This window comes from Cynocephalus volans, chromosome 9 (assembly GCF_027409185.1).
Source record: "Cynocephalus volans isolate mCynVol1 chromosome 9, mCynVol1.pri, whole genome shotgun sequence".
Taxonomy (NCBI): Eukaryota; Metazoa; Chordata; class Mammalia; order Dermoptera; family Cynocephalidae; genus Cynocephalus; species Cynocephalus volans.
In genome coordinates this window covers 48,276,335-48,294,280 of record NC_084468.1, presented here as the reverse complement: position 1 = coordinate 48,294,280, position 17,946 = coordinate 48,276,335, and positions in this window count along the sequence as shown.

The window sequence follows — 17,946 nt, the reverse complement described above, 5'->3', positions numbered from 1 at the left end:
CAGAAATAACAAACTGGGTTCATAGTCTCTCTTTGTAATTTACTAGTTACAGGACCTTGGGTGAGTCACTTAATTTGTCAGTACTTCAGTGTTTTCATCTGTGAAATGAGGCACACCTGACCACCTGACAGGACTCCCTGCTGTCTGGCCCCAAAGGAGAAGGTCTTCATGCCCAATGACTGGCTCACCTCTCACTGATCCAGCTGCCCAATCCCTCCTCCTCCTACTCCTCCCCATATCACGCACCCAGCTTTCTGTATCTTCCATAAAGTGTAACAGTAACTCATATGGGGAAACTGTCTACACTAGGGGTTAATTGCACAGACTCTGGAGCCAGGCTGCAGAGGGTTGAGTCTTGGTGCCTTTGGTTACTACCCATTTACACAAATAATCTATGCCTCAGTTTCCTCTTCTGTAAAATAGGGATAATAACAGTACCTCTTTCACATGGTTGTTATGAAGATAAATGAGTGCCATTCTTAGCACATGATAAATGCATATAGTATGCAAGTATTTGCTATCATTTTATTTTGTCTGTGCCATAAGAAATAAAACCAGATATTTTAAACCTTGGCCTTCCTGTACTACTTTCAAAACTTCTTAACTGATCTTTTAGCCAGCACTCTAGGTCTGCTCCCATCCATCCTTCACATAGCCACCAGGAATGTAGGTAAAATGTAAATTTTATTCATTAAATCCCCTAATTGAAACTTTTCAGAGGCTTCTGCACTTAGGATAAATTCTAAGCTTCTTAATGCTGCTTAAAGTGCTTTCCATGACCTGGCCCCATCCACGTCTACAACTAGTCTCTCCCCAGTTTCAGCCTGAACATGACCCATGGTATCAAACTACTTATAGTTCCTGGGAAACACCAAGATGCTTGTCACTGTTCTGCCTTTATTCATCCTGTTTCTTCTGCTGGAGTTCTTCCTTTCCCCAAACTGGATAACTCCAACTTGGCCATTATACCTCAGTTCATGGACCACCTACTGCAAAAAGCCCTGCCCTAATCCCATCCCCAGCTGGGTCTACCCTGTAGTCCCCAAACTGTATAAACCTCTTTATCATTGTAGTATAATGTAATGATTAAGTGTTCAAACTCTGGAGATAGACCCACTTAGTTTAGAATCCTGGCTCAGTCACTTATTTTCAGCATGACTCATGCTTCAGTTTCCTTATCTATGAAATGAAGATAATAAAATTACCTACCTCATGGGGCTGTTTTCAGGAATAAATTAATGTAAGGGCTTAGTACAGCACATGGATAAGAGTAAACACTCAATAACTGTTAATACCATACTATACTTAATTTTCTATTTATGTGTCTGGGCCCCTGGACTATGAGCTCCTGACACTAAGCATTGTTTCTTATTCACTTTCATTTAATTCCCAATACCTAGTAAAATGTCTGGCATTGTATTCATCAGTTCTCCTCTCCTTCCTAGACATACAATTAAAATACATTTTGCATCATCCTCTTGCATCTACCCACTCCCAGCCTGGAACATGTAATCATATGACTGGGTTCTACCCAATGGAGCATGAGTGAGTGTCAATACAATAGTAACATCCCGGCCATAACATATCCTAAGCTTTCAAAAGCTCTTTATTCATGTGGCTGGAAGCAAAGAACCATATCCTTGAATATGGCTATGCCTCAAGATGAAAGAGATCAGATCCCTAGATCACCCACGGGAGGTGAGCTGCCTCAGCAGGAACATTCACGTTGAACTTCAGGTGGACAAAAAATACACCTTTGTTGTGCGAAGCTACTAAAATTGTTGTTAGCCTTACTTACCCTGACTAATAGCCCAGGTATTTAATTACATTTGGTTGAAATAAATGGTTGAATGAATGAATGAATGAACTCAAGGAATAACTGAGAAATATTTAAATAAATATGATGAAACCCATGAACAGGAAAGATAAAACTAGGGATAAAAAAAGATGGCTTTAAGAGTGAAAGAAGCCCAGAGACAAGAAAGTGGATAGGAAAACACAAACTATACGAAGCACCACTGCTGCTTCTCCCTGCCCCAATCAGAGAAAGAATTTACTTTGTTCGCTCTTCTCTGGCCTCCTTTTGTCAAACGGCAATTTAAAAAGTAATAAAAAGAGGAGAGTCTGAGGTGAAATTTTTGCTGCTGCTGAACAACTTTCTGACCCCTGAGATGGATCAATACAGCATTGGGGTTTTAGGGTGAAATGATGGAGGTTCTTTAATAAGTATGTATAGGCAGCTTCTCAAGGGGGGGAAACATAGCCCTGGAGTTGAATCTCCTCTATTTTCAGATGCTATGGGAGATCAGATAACTGGAAATGGACCATGACCACCTACTGTTCTCAAATGGTCATATTAACTTACTATTTGCCATGACGCATCAGGAATCCAGAAAAGAAAAAAAATAGACTTCTCCACGAAAGAGAAGGGAAAGGAATCTCCACAGGGTCTGTGAGTTGTTGAGTTTAACAGTCTGTGAAGAAATCAAACTTCGCATTAGTCAAGGACATTAAGGAAGAGGGTGAGGAGGAAGGGGAGGTAGGAGCACTTGAGGGGCACGCAGTCCAATCCTAACACTGAGATATCAACCCAGACTTGCCTTTTTCGTGCTGCCCCAATGTCTGCTTTGGTCTCCTCTCCTGTCTCCTCTCCTGCTAAGTATTTGTTCAGATTGCGCACAAACTGTGGATGTCATGAAGGAGGTGTGATAGAGGGGGACTCTACATGCCGTCAAAGCTATAAGAGTAACGTTGAAACTAGACTGATAAGGGTTAGGTCTGAGAAGAAGAGAGAAAGGAATGAAAAAAAACGAAATACTGCCATTTGCAGCCACAAGGATGGACTTAGAGAAAATTATATTAAGTGAAATAAGCCAGGCACAGAAAGAGAAATACCATGTGTTCTCACTTATTTGTGGGAGCTAATAAAAATAAATAAGTAAATATACAAATGAACGTGGGAGGTGGAGAGGGAAGAAGACACAACAATCACAACAACACCTTGATTTTGTTAAGACGTGAACAGATATGATTCACGTCTTAACAAAGGGGGGAAGGGAGGAGAGGGAGGGAGAAAAAGGAGGAATTGATAAAAGGACACAAAAATCAACTATATTGTATATTGATAAATTAAAAATTTTAAAAATCAATTGACCCAAAATAAAAAATAAAAAAATTTTTAGTTCTTTGCCATTTTGTCTTGAGCTGTTTCAGTGAGGAATGGCCATAGAACCAGTTTTCGTGACCATTCAGTTCATCTCAACACCAGGAGTCTGTCATGTGGCCAGCACTGTGCTAAATGTTGGGAATAAAGAGGTAAATATGGCAAGTTCTTGGTGTTCAAAGAGCTCATGATGCAGCAGAAAAAAAAAGAAATGTATAATTAATGAAATTGAAATCTAACATGCCTGGTATGCTAAGATGGCTGGCAGTTTGCTGGGCAGTAGGGGAAGGAGCAGGGGTGTCAGAGAAGCTTAGAGAGGAGGGGAAATGTAACCGAGACTTGAAGAATATCTTCATGGACATCAGACAGACCAGGTGAGGAAAGGGTCCCCTCTAGGACAATGGACAGAACAGTAAAAACAAAGTCAAAAACAAAAGGAATGGCAGGCGCTGTTCAGGGAACACCTTGTATGTCTAGAATTTGTGTGCTTGGGGAGAAGTAAATATAAATAAGCCTAGAAAGGTAGGTTGAACCAATTTTATTGAGTAGAGAGCCTTGAATTCCTATCCAAAATTTTATTTTATTCTGACTCTGGAGAGCCATCACAGGTTTTCGACCACTCAGGCATCACTCAGCCATGAGGATGGATTGAAAAGGTGCCAGATGAGAGACAGGGAGCAGGGTTAATGGACTCTTGCCTAGATTAGGGAAGTGGTAATTAGAACGAGGAGGAGGGGAGAAATACAAAAAAAAAAAAATGTCTTGTCCGTAGAATGTGAGGTCTCATTATCCAAGCGGATGGATACAGGAGTGGTAATTTCCAAGCTTAAGCAACTGGGTATATTCTAATACTGTACTGTTTTCTTGCTACCATTTTGCTATTATTGCATAACATTTAGATGACCAGTTATGGGGCCACACATCGGTTTTCCCTTCTCTAATGGAAAGATAGTCATCTCTGCATTTTGACCTTTTCTATAGAAAGGTGGGTGGATACCACATTTATATAAAGTCTGGTTGTAACTATTCTCCCATGAGTTTTGTGATCCAAAGGGTGAAAAAGAAAAAAGAGCCAAGAAATTCAACAACAAAATCTTGGTTTTTAAAGCTCTGGGATTCATTTGAACCAACTGTTGCCATGGTTTCAAGAGTCTAAAATCAACATTTCAAGGTAATCCCAAGATCTAGTTATTGTTGCAGCATTCAGGTGTCAAGGAACAATCAAAGTGCCATATCCCATTAGTGACAGAACTCTGTTAAGGCTGTGCAAGTGCCTCAAATTGGTATTCAGCCTAATCACTGATGCTGTATTACTAATTATAGCAAGACACCATGCAAAAGTGAGACTTTTTAAAAGGCTGGGAAATGGCATTATTTTAATAAGTCATTAGGAAATTGCTTTTTGAGAATGCAGTGAAAGTACAAGTTTCTCATTTAGGGGAATTATGTGGAATTGATGAGATATTTGAGCATGCATGATCTGCAGCTAGCGGTCCATTTGAAGCAGACTGAGCCATTGGGAGGGCTGGCTAATGAGATCCAGAATGGTCTGATTCATTGTATGAGAAAAATGCTAATGGGGGCTATAAACGGAGGGTTTTACAAGACTTTCTATCTCCCAGCTACACCCACCAACATCTTTTTGGCCCTTCACCTTATATTTAGAGCTAAAATAAAGTTGTCAAGATCCTTTGAGAGGATTAGCCAATCTTGTGTAATGAAAACTACGGGCAAGAAAATTAAATGAGTTTTAGTTAGTTGGATAACCCCAAAATACTGAGGTTGTGTTTGCGACTTATTTGTAAGCTGGGAAAGAGTTGTTTGAGATAGGGAGCAAGATGAGAAAAGGTGACAAACACAAAAGATCTGTGGTTCTTTCCATGCCCAGATAGTTCTTTCTCATCCACATGAATTCATACCTAAGTCTGAAAAAGCATTACGTGGATTCTACGTGTACTTGTGTAAATTCTCTGTGTGCAGGTGTGTGTGATGGGGAGTGTGGGAGGAGAGAGAGAGAATTCATTCTCTGCTTTATTTTTGACAAAAGAGTATTCATATTCCATCTCAGATCACCAGTTACACTATTTGAAAAGGCTCAGGAATGTTTTCTTTAACCATTTTTGAAACCACCTGTGAGAAATCACCTTTTTCTAAGGCCCCAGTTATTGACCATTCTCAGAAAAGGGTTTCTATTTAATAGGCCAACACACTCCTCTGGTACAAAATTTTTCACCTAGAAATTGGTAGCCCTGTTTGAATTCCTCAAGTCTCAGTGAGCCCAGTGTTTGCAGAGACTCAGAAGATTTGGAAATGCTTGCTCATCCTAGTGTCCAAACATTTCTTCAAAATCTTTTAAATAAGATCTTTGCTTTTGACTTTTGAAAGAGCTTGGGTTTGACAGATGTGTTCCAAATGTTCCCAGTTTGTCATCTGTGGGCAAGCTTAATTGAAGTCAAGCAGAAACAATAGTCATTAACAAACTAGGGTCTGATGAACAACTCTCAGAGTGGAGGGAGTTTTATATATAAATATAAATGTGCATACACATACATATGGTAAGTATATACATACATATGTAGTGCTATGGTTTGGATATGGCTTGTCCCCACAAAACTCATGTTGAGATTTGATTCCCAACGTGGCAGCATTAGGAGGTGAGGCCTAGTGGGAGGTGCCTGTGTCATGGGGGCTAATCCCTCATGCAAAGATTGATGCCTTCCTGAGGAGGTCAGTGAGTCCTCGTTCTTGCAGGAATGGACTTGTTCCTGCAACAGTGGGTTGCTAAAGAGTCTGGCTCCCTTGGTTTCTCTCTTGCTTCCTCTCTCACCGTGTGGACTCTTTGCACACATCCTCTCCTTTTCCATTTTCTGTCATGACTAGAAGCAGCCTGAGGCTTCTGCCAGGTGCAGCTACCCAATCTTGGACCTTCCAGCTTCCAGAATCATGATCCAAATAAGCCTCTTTTCTTTATAAATTACCAGTCTCAGGTATTCCTTTATGAGCAACACAAAATGGATATGTAGCACCACTCTGAAGACAAGTTAGAAGGAAAATGTCTGATGACATTAATGGGAAACCATAAATGGCTCAAAGCCTGTAGACTAAATTTTTACTCGCTGAAACTTCAAGGCAAATTTTACATTACCTACATGAGTTACCAGAGATGCAGAGCTTGACTCTGTTCTATATAGAGAATTAAACTATGAAATAAGATTCTTAAAACTAAAAAGATATGAGGGCTGCTTAGCCATTTCGTTGGATGTTTGACATAATTTGTAGTCTGAAGACATTGACTTTTGTTCTATACCAGAGCAAAATTCATAGAATGATTTGGTTGTTCTCAGCAAGTGGAAGAACAGACACATTTTTCAAAAGAAGCAATTGACTTGTTAAAGGTCTGACATATCGCAAACATTTTGATTATGTGATCAGACTGGATGTTGATTTACTTATCCCCTGACTTTACTGTCAGGTCATTTATAAGTTCTCACCCAAGAACTGGAAAATCTTAGGAGGAATTGGTAAAGCAGAGAGGAAGGAAACACAAAAATATAATAAAGCTATAGCAGTGGCTAAAATGACAAGAAAAACAAATGGAAATCATTTGATCTGTACTGCACCTGTGAGAGAAGAAATTATGGCCCCTTTTTACATCTGAATCTCACAGGTCTATTTTGAGAGTTGAGGGATCTGTGTGGGTATTTCGTTCACTCTTCTAAAACAGCCTTTACTTAAAGAGAACTCAAGTGTAAAATTTATAGAAATTATTTCTGAAGCTAAGGAAAAAGTTTAAATTCCTTTTGCTTTTTTTTTTTTTTAGTTTATTTATTGAATCAAAATCGATTATACATATTTTGGGGGTTGAACATTGAGATATGTTGATTAAATCAATATTACTAGCATATATATTGTTACAAATCGTAATTATTCTTCATACCCCTTGTCCTATCTCTCCCCATCCCCCTCTCCCTCCCCCCTCACACCACTGATAACCCTAGATTTCTTCTTTCCTTCTGAAAGAATAATGGTTACTCTGTTGATTTGTTGCCTAGATGATCTGTCCAATGCTGAGAGGTGTGATCAGGTCCCCCAATATTATCATAGAGCAGATGCTTCTTCTGTGACTCTGAAATGGGCTTTGTGGAAAGAGACATCCTCTTCTTTTCTTTGTCTCTGCTGGTGACTCTTCTTGTGTGAATGCACTCCAGTGGTTGGCAGACCATCTGCGTGGTGGTTGTGGCATCTAGCCACTTTTGCAGCAGCCATGGTTATTGTGGTGGCTGTGGTGGGCCTCCCACGTGGAGGTGCTGTTTTTGGTATGCTCCTTGGCACTGGCAGTATGCCTGGTTGTGGAGTGTGTTTGGTCCCCTTCTCCATGCCTCAGGTCACTGGATGAGACCCAAAGAGCTGCCTCGTTGTGCCTGGTTGAAGGAGAGGGGTCCAGTCCCCTTCTGTATGCCCTGGGTCCCTGGGCTGGCCCCAAGTTGCTGGCACAGTGTGCCTGGTTGAGGGAGGGCAATCTGGTCCCCTTCTCCATGTCCCAGGTCTCTGGGTGGGCCCCAAGGCACTGCCCCAAGGTGCTGGCATGGTGTGCCTTGTTGTGGGAGGAGGGTCGCTTCCTGGCTCAATGCCTCAGGTCACTGGGTGGGACCCAAGGTGCTGGTTTGGTGTCCCTGGTTGTGGGAGGGTGGTCTGGTCCCCTTCTCCATACCCCAGGTCCCTGGGTGGGACCCAAGGTGCTGGTTTGGTGTCCCTGGTTGTGGGAGGATGGTCCGATCCCCTTCTCCATGCTACGGGTCCCCAGGCAGGTCCCAAGGCACTGGAGCCATGTGCTGGTTGTGGGAGGAGGGTCCAGTTCCTGGCTCCATACCTCAGTTCACCAGGGGGGATCCAAGGTGCTGGCTTGCTGTACATGGTTGTGGGAGGGTGGTCTGGTCTTCTTCTCCATGCCCTGGGTCCCTGGGCAGGCCCTGAGGGACTGGTGCAGTTTGCCTGGAAGTGGGAGTGGGGTCCGGTCCCCAGATCCAAGCCTCCAGTTCCTAAGCAGGCCCCAAGGTGCTGGTGGTGTGCCTGGGCGAGAACTAATTTTTTGTTCTTTGCTTCTAACACGGGGAACTTCCTGTGGGAACCAGTACTTGAGCTGTGTGGTTGTTTAAATTGCTTCTTTGCTGCTGTTTCCCTAGGGAAGACTTTTTGTGCAGCTCAGGGTTTAATGGTTGACCTTATAGGTACTTCTGGCTCTCCAGAGACCTGGTGGATCTGTGTTCTGCAGAATCTCTGATCTGGGCCTGAGTTTTTTCATCAAACTGCACCCCATGCAATTCTGCATTCGTGACCAGTCTCCTCTGAGTGGTCCTGTGCTGACTGGGGGACAAGTCGGCTGTCCTTTCTGTGTCCCAGTCTTCTCCCAGTGTTCCCATCTTGCCCACTGCCTGTGCTCCAAACACTTCCCATGGGATGGGCCCTGTGCTGGTCCCTTGCAATGACTCACTGGCCTCTGAATGGCTCCACTTTTTTCAGTTGTTCTAGCTCCTTGCTCTTTTGTGGGTCCATGGGAACCCTATTAGTGGCCTTGCTGTCTTGGGGGCCACCACGGTCCTCTTCTCTCCTGCTGCCTCCAAGTAACTCCATCCGAAGGGCACAGCTGCAGCTTCTGCCGGCTCCTGCTCCATGTGCTCATCAGCTCCAGCGTTAAAGCAGCCGCAGCCTGAAATGCTCAGAGCAGCTTTTTCTTCCTCTCATCGTAGTTTCTCCTGCCTTCATGAACTCTGTAGGTCTCTCCTCCTCTTCCCCTGAGCTCCAGAGGCCCCAGCTTGGCTGATGTTACATTTTTATAGTTGTAAATTTGGTTGATTTGTGGGAGAGAGTGACACTGGGAACCGTCTAGTCCGCCATCTTGACTGGAACTCAAATTCCTTTTGCTTTTGTCTACTTCATTAACTCTTCATTAACTCTTTTGACTACTTCATTAACTCTTCATTAACTCTTTTAACTACTTCATTAAACTCTTCTAGAATCTAGAGACACAATGTGGTGCTATGTGATTAAGATATGCCCATTCATGGAGTGCTGTTTACACAGCACTGTGTCCAAGGAACAGGCTCCTTTTACCTATTTCATGTCATTAATCCTCCCTAGTTGCAGAGCAATGGGGCTACTGCTTTTGCTCTCTTGAAATCTTTTGGAAGATTTCAAGACGTGAGGCACTAAGAGGCAAAGTGTTTGGCGGAGGAATACAGTTAGGAGAGCAGCAGAGGGACAAGTACTGATGGCTCCTGGACATGCCTGTCAAGATCTCACCAGAATCTATCTGCTTCTTTAAGGCGAAACATTATTAGTTTATACCATAGGATCAAACAAGTTACTCGAACTTTAGCCTGCACAACAGTGATTGTTCATCTGACATTTAATGTGATGCATTTCAATAATGGTAATACATAAGTTCATTCACTTAACTAGTATTTCTTAAATACTAACTATGTGTCCGTCACATATTAGGCACTGGGAACTCAAAATAAATGAGATATGGTGCCTGACTGAGGAGCTGAGTCTCGAGAAGACACAAAAATTAACGAACACAGTCCTTGAAAGGGCAGAGAGAGAAGCACAGTAGTGTAGTAGCCCAGCAAAAGATATAGTTAATGTCAATTAACCATAATTTCATTCTTAGGCCTTTCTATACCACATTCCCTAGCATAGTAGTGGGCACACATGGGCACATGAAAAATGTGTTTGGATGGACGGATGAACAGGTGAGTGGATGGGAAGAGATAGAGAGTGAGTGATGAGTAAATACATTAAAAATAGACAGCTCAGAAAAAAAACTCTTGACAGGTTGGTGTTCTTATTTTAGGTTTGGGAAATCTGGTCAAGATCGCTGGAAAATACAATAGAATTCATTGCCATATTTGAATATTCAGAAGAGCTGAACAGAATACTATAGGTGACAAAATTAAAAGTTAGAGAGCCAGTTAATTGTTTCTTTCTGAGTATATAGACCCAGTTAACTTTAAATCATTTGTTTATTTATTTATGCTCACCCTCAGCTCACGCATCATATTTTGAGAGAGAACTTTCCAGGCTCCCAAACCCACCCACAGTCTAGACCAGGACATATGTTAAACAATCTCACCAAGCCATGTGCTACTCTATCACGTTGGTCTCAGCTTGTTCTTATATACACAATAATTGTGTGACTTGTTTTTACATTTATGCTCATGTCCCCTAGTAGAATGTAAGACCAACAAGGAGGCAGGGTGCCATCTGTTTTTACTTCCTAGTGAAGCTCCAAACACCTAAGACAGCGCTTAGCATGTAGAGGGTGCTAAGTACATATTTGTTGTGTCACTAAAGAGAAGCACACCTATCTTGCCACCCAAGGTATGTGAGTATGCAAAAAGTAATGTTTTTTTAAGAGTTCTATACATGTTTGCTTTTCAAAAAAAGTGTCACTTTACACAAATAAACTGGGAGGGGGAGGGAAGAAGACATAACAATCACAATTCTTTGAAGTTGTTATGACAAGTGAGCAGATATGAGGTTGTTGGGAGGGTGGGGGGAGAGAGGGGGGAAGGAGGCTTCGATAATGGGCCACAATAATCAATCACATTGGATGTTGATAAAATAAAATTAAATTTTTTTTAAAAAAGAAAATTAACAAATTCAATGCACTTAGAAAATTCAATTAATGAAAACAATAAAACAATAAAGTTTGCAACATTAAAGAAAAAAGTGTCATTTTTAGTGTCATCTACAGACAATATACATTTCTTTCAGGAAAAATGTATATGACTTCAGTTGAATCAGATCAGCCCCAATCATTTGGACAACTCCAGCTAAGCAGGGGTTGGAAAATGTCACTGTTAGGGTTTTAGGGAGATCATAAATAATATCCTTTTCTTCTTTCTCCTGGTTTCCGGCTGATGGATGAATAAAGGTGATGCACTGGTAATAATGCCATTAGTACTGATAGGTCCATTGAAAGATGGGCCCTTCATTCTATAACCCAAATAATTTATGACCCTTTCCTTCTCCTTACCTCTACACTAGACCTTGGGAAAAACCCATCTGCATGAAGGTTTGTATCTGCAGGGCACATACATTTACAGCAAGTGTTTCCTCATTTTATCTAGAATAGTGCAGAAAGTAAGAGAACATATCCTAGAGCTTGGAACCTTTTTCTTCTCTTGAGATCATGCATGAACCAGTGGATTTTACTCAGGGTAACTCACAAGGAATAAAGAGTGGGACAAGAGGCCAGAGGGTTGCTCTAAGTGCCTGCAAATGGAAATAATGAAGCCAGAGAAAAGGAGAAACACCCACGACAGGCAAACCCTTGGTGAGTCTCCCTTTCCCAACCACTGGGACACAGGACAGTATGTGGCTAGTGAATATGGGAAGCATGTAGGCAAGTTTGCTTTTCCAGGTCGAGCAATTCGTGGAAATCACCACTCTTCATTTCTGATAAGTATCTGCTAACTAATACCAAATCTTGCCTTTGCAGGGGCTGTGAAATAATTTAAAAGAATTCAAAGATCATGAGCTCAATTCAAGAGTTTCTGATGCCATAGTGTCCCAATGGAGACATGAGAATCTGGTTATTTGTTTCTCTGGCCTGGTTCTACTCACTGCTGCCCAGACCCCTCCCATTTCAACCCCCTTTAAACACCAAAAGCAATCCTCTCTGCATGGATGTGAAACACAGCACAAGTATCAGAAGAAGAAAAAAAGAGGAGATTCATTTAGTACAGTGACATTTGCTGTTAATTCAAAGACGTGTGGCTTAGGAACTCTTCTCCTATCTGACTGAGACCTCTCAGCACTCTATGACTTTATGCTCAACTTGTTGATGCTTAGGCTCTCCCCTACATTATTACTACATAATAACAGTTATTTTACTACATAAAAACAGCTACAATTTCCTGAACACTCACCATGTGCCAGGCACTGTACTAAGCACTATGCATTATCTCAGCTCTAACAATCTATGCAGCAGAATGGATATCCCACTATAAAGATGAGAAAACTGAGGCTTGCTAGTACTAATTTTCTACCCAGCTTCATAAAGCTAGTAACTGAAGGAGCTGAACTTCAAACCCAAAAAACTTGATTCTAGAGCCTGCACTCAACCATCACAACCACAGCAGCTAGGAGAAAGGAAGACTGTCTGGAAAAACCTTCTTAGACAAAGAGAGCACAGGTTTTAACTGTGGCTTTGTTTAATACATAAGAAAATTCAGAAGAGTAGTAACATTGCTTCATCTTAGAATAGCTTTACCCTCAAATCTATTCTTCTTAAAGAGGTAGCCCTGAATTCCATTTGAAGTCACCCTAACAACTAACAAAGATGGTCATAGAGAAAGCACAAGATAGAGCGATTTCCAGAACACTTTAATGCAATGCCTCCATCGGTTCTGATTAGATGCTCGTGGTAGCTTATCTTCAGTGATGTTTCCAGTGACCCTGCCTCCTAGCCTATACGCTGGTACAACCACACTGAATCTGGACTGGCTCTGTGCATCACTCTGACTTCTAGAACATGGCAGAAGTGAGGCTGAGCCTTCAGAGACCCGTACCTCTTCTCCCTCCTCTTAAAACATTTCTTCTTGCAACCAGTCCACATGCTTTAAGAAGCCCACGTGGAAAAATCCAAAACACTCCTGTCAACTGCTGAGCTCCCAGCAGATGGCCAACACCTCCTGCCAGCCATGTAAGTGCACCAATTTGGACTTTTCAAACACTGTCAAGTCCCTAGACAATTGCAGCCCAAATGACATCCCATAGAACAGAAGAACATCCCAACTGATCCCAGTCAACCCACAAAGTTGTTACAGATAATAAAATGTATATTGTTTTGTGCCATTAGGTTTGAAAAGGTTTGTTGCACAGGGATAACTGGAACACAGCCATTCTCTGGCCCCTGGGCTTCTGAAACAGAATTGTCATTATTCTTATCACACACTAGGGAAGTTTTCACTTGCAACATCATTTGTTTAAATGAGGATTTAATTAAGGAATGTTTCTTTTTGTTCTATCTTTCCTACTGAAAAAATAAAGCTAAAAAATTCTAAAGCAAAACATAATTGCTACGTTGACTGACCATTCCACAAAGAGCTTACAGATGAATATTATGTTTCAGATGGAAGCTATTTAGAAGTAGCCTCAGCCCTTTAGGGAACAAAAATCTCCAAAGACTAATTAATGATGAGACTGGGAGGCCGGTGGGGAATCAGGAGTTTAGAGAAAGAAAATGTTTATCTTGTGGTCCTTGTCACAGTTTAAAACCCAATTTGGGCTAATGTCTGTAAATGGAGAATAGCCATTAGCAAATCAATTAATTAGGGTCTTGTTGGCCCTTCTAGTGTCAACTCTAATTATTTGTTTGTTTGATCTGAGGTATCCTTAGATAATTTGCAATCATTCCTGCCAACCAGCAAAAGATAATAAGGTTAAATTTCACAAGGATGTGGAAATTAGAAGACAGCTTTTATCCTCGATGTTCCTTTTCTTCAAGACAAAGTCTCTTACTGAAGTTAATAAATTACTAACTTTCATGATAAATTCTCTAAGAGAGCAATAATTAATTAAATGTGTTTGGGGGGGGGAAATCCCTAGATCCAAGGACATTTGTTCAGAACAAAGGAACAGGAGTATTTCTTTATGTCTTATTTTCTTTTTCCAGCAGTTATTTTCTTGTGTAGGATCTGAAAAGAAATCTACACTTCTGGAGAGAAACTGAGGCAGAGGATGAATAATCACTCTGTTCAAAAGCACAGACATACCTGGCGGCAGTACTCACAATCTGAGAAACTCTAATTCTGTCTTCATTTCTCAAAAATACACTTGTCTCTTTTCAATGCAAAAGTCAAGGTTATTTTTCTTCGTTCTACAGCTCAATCTCAGCTTAATTCTTTATCTAATCATTTTTATTCCACTTTGTTATAAAAGAAAAGAATCCAGGTTCTATTTTTAGCTTGAGAAAGATGACAAATTCCCTCTTTCATGCATGCTGGAAAGTGGCTCTTATAACAAAATAATTACCTAATTAAAGTGCTCAATTGGATCAGTTACCACGAGCCCAATTAAATCAAGCTGCCAACAGGAATGTATTATAACTGATAAGAAGAAGAGTTGGTGAATAGATCAACTCAGAGCATGAAGATCATGCTGTCCATTAAACTTAGGGAAGAGGTTATTTATTCTTCCCTTTAAAAGGTGCTATATCTTCCTGATGAAATATTGTTTCTTAATATGCCAGTGAAGCTACATGCCTGGTAGTGAGAATGCTAAATGCCTACGTGCTTATTTGGGAGATCAAGGCCAGGCGTTTACTTTGTCAATGCAACTCTAGCCGTTGGTTTACGAAAATGAAAGACCTTAATGACTATTTACTATAAAACCACCTTGTTTCTTTTCCCTCCTGGTGGGGTGGTGGTGGTTCTGGTCATTCAGTGTGACTGAACACATGAGCAATAAGAAGAATACCAAACTTGGAGCAGGACAGAAATGATAGTTCTCTTTGACCAAAGGAAAATATCTGTGCACTTCCTACCCAGAGGACCCCACTTCTTTGAGTTCTGTGATCTTTCTTTATCATGCTACCCGAGCCAGCTTTTTCTTCTCACAGCATTCTTTCCATAGGCTGGAATCCTGGGCTTTTCCTCTCTTTTCTACTTTCTATTTCATCTATTGTGGTTTGTCTCTGCATTGAGAGAAGCATCCAGGACACCCAGCATTTCATCCCTGCTCTGCCAGAGTTGGTGTTACAGCAGACAAAATAGAAAATTCTGGAAAACAGGAAAAAAGGCTATTGAACTGATGGGTCAGGCATGGGACCTACAACTGGCCAGTTTGGAGGAAGAGTACATTGGAGGAAGCATGCAAAAAAAAATCACTAGAGAAGTTTTTGAGGTCGATTTTTTAAAAAGAGACTGCAAAATGTCAGTCCCCAGAGCCTCACCTCTACTTTCAGTTCTTGCCCCCATGTACTCTTGTATATTTACAATAAATTCCCTTTTTTCTGAAGGTGTCTGAGTGAGTCTTTGTTATGGCCATTCAAAGTCTAACACAGTTGTGTGATCACTTCCAATCTGTGGAACAACGTTAAAAACACAACTAGTCATTGTTTAGATCCTACCTGAATTGTAAAGCCGCTTTCCTGAGAAATTTGGAAAATTTGCAGAAATTCAGAAAATATCTTTTTTTTTTTTTTTAATTTTGTCGATATACATTGTAGCTGATTATTGCTCCCCATCACCAAGACCTCCCTCCCTTCTCCCTCCCCCCTCCCCCCCAACAATGTCCTTTCTGTTTGCTTGTCGTATCAACTTCAAATAATTGTGGTTGTTATATCTTCTCCCCCCCCTTGGTTTTGTGTGTGTGTGTGTGTGTGTGTGTGTGTGTGTGTGAATTTATATATTAATTTTTAGCTCCCACGAATAAGTGAGAACATGTGGTATTTCTCTTTCTGTGCCTGATTTGTTTCACTTAATATAATTCTCTCAAGGTCCATCCATGTTGTTGCAAATGGCAGTATTTCATTCATTTTTATAGCTGAGTAGTATTCCATTGTGTAGATGTACCACATTTTCCGTATACACTCATCTGATGATGGGCATTTGGGCTGGTTCCAACTCTTGGCTATTGTAAAGAGTGCTGCGATAAACATTGGGGAACATGTATACCTTCGACTTGATGATTTCCATTCCTCTGGGTATATTCCCAACAGTGGGATAGCTGGGTCGTATGGTAGATCTACCTGCAATTGTTTGAGGAACCTCCATACCATTTTCCATAGAGGCTGCACCATTTTGCAGTCCCACCAACAATGTATGAGAGTTCCTTTTTCTCCGCAGCCTCGCCAGATTTATCGTTCATAGTCTTTTGGATTTTAGCCATCCTAACTGGGGTTAGATGGTATCTCAATGTGGTTTTGATTTGCATTTCCTGGATGCTGAGTGATGTTGAGCATTTTTTCATATGTCTGTTGGCCATTTGGATATCTTCCTTAGAGAAATGCCTACTTAGCTCTTTTGCCCATTTTTTAATTGGGTTGCTTGTTTTCTTCTTGTAAAGTTGTTTGAGTTCCTTATATATTCTGGATATTAATCCTTTGTCAGATGTATATTTTGCAAATATTTTCTCCCACTCTGTTGGTTGTCTTTTAACTCTTTTAATTGTTTCTTTTGCTGTGCAGAAGCTTTTTAGTTTGATATAATCCCATTTGTTTATTTTTCCTTTGGTTGCCCGTGCTTTTGGGGTCGTATTCATGAAGTCTGTGCCCAGTCCTATTTCCTGAAGTGTTTCTCCTATGTTTTCTTTAAGAAGTTTTATTGTTTCAGGGTGTATATTTAAATCCTTAATCCATTTTGAGTTGATTTTAGTATACAGCGAGAGGTATGGATCTAGTTTCATTCTCCTGCATATGGATATCCAGTTATCCCAGCACCATTTGCTGAAGAGGCAGTCCCTTCGCCACTGAATAGGCTTGGTGCCTTTGTCAAAGATCAGCTGACAGTAAGTGTGTGGGTTGATTTCTGGATTCTCTCTTCTATTCCATTGGTCAGTGTGTCTGTTTTTATGCCAATACCATACTGTTTTGGTTATTATAGCTTTGTAGTATAGCTTAAAGTCAGGTAGTGTTATGCCTCCAGCTTTATTTTTTTTGCTCAGCATTGCTTTGGCTATGCGTGGTCTTTTATTGTTCCATATAAATGTCTGGATAGTTTTTTCCATTTCTGAGAAAAATGTCTTTGGAATTTTGATGGGGATTGCATTGAATTTGTATATCACTTTGGGTAGTATGGACATTTTCACTATGTTGATTCTTCCAATCCAAGAGCATGGGATATCTTTCCATCTTCTTGTATCCTCTCTAATTTCTCTCAGCAGTGGTTTGTAGTTCTCATTATAGAGATTTTTCACCTCCTTGGTTAACTCAATTCCTAAGTATTTTATTTTTTTGGTGGCTATTGTAAATGGGCAGGCTTTCTTGATTTCTCTTTCTGCATGTTCACTATTGGAGAAAAGAAATGCTACTGATTTTTGTGTGTTGATTTTGTATCCTGCTACTGTGCTGAAATCATTTATCAATTCCAGCAGTATTTTTGTAGAGGTTTTAGGCTGTTCGATATATAGGATCATGTCATCTGCAAACAGGGACAGTTTGACTTCATCTTTTCCAATCTGAATGCCCTTTATTTCCTTCTCTTCTCTGATTGCTCTGGCTAGTACTTCCAACACTATGTTGAATAGGAGTGGTGAGAGTGGGCATCCTTGTCTAGTTCCTGTTCTTAAAGGAAAAGCTTTCAGCTTTTCCCCATTCAGGATGACATTGGCTGTGGGTTTGGCATATATGGCTTTAATTATGTTGAGATACTTTCCCTCTATACCTAACTTATAGAGGGTCTTTGTCATGAATGAGTGCTGAACTTTATCAAATGCTTTTTCAGCATCTATAGAGATGATCATATGGTCCTTGTGTTTGAGTTTATTAATATAGTGTATCACATTTATTGATTTGCGTATGTTGAACCAACCTTGCATCCCTGGGATGAATCCCACTTGACCGTGATGAATAATTTTACGTATGTGTTGCTGTATTCTGTTTGCTAGTAATTTAGTGAGGATTTTTGCATCTATATTCATCAAGGATATCGGCCTGTAGTTTTCTTTTTTGGTTATATCTTTACCTGGTTTTGGTATCAGGATGATATTTGCTTCATAGAATGAGTTTGGGAGATTTGCATCCGTTTCAATCTTTTGGAATAGTTTGTAAAGAATCG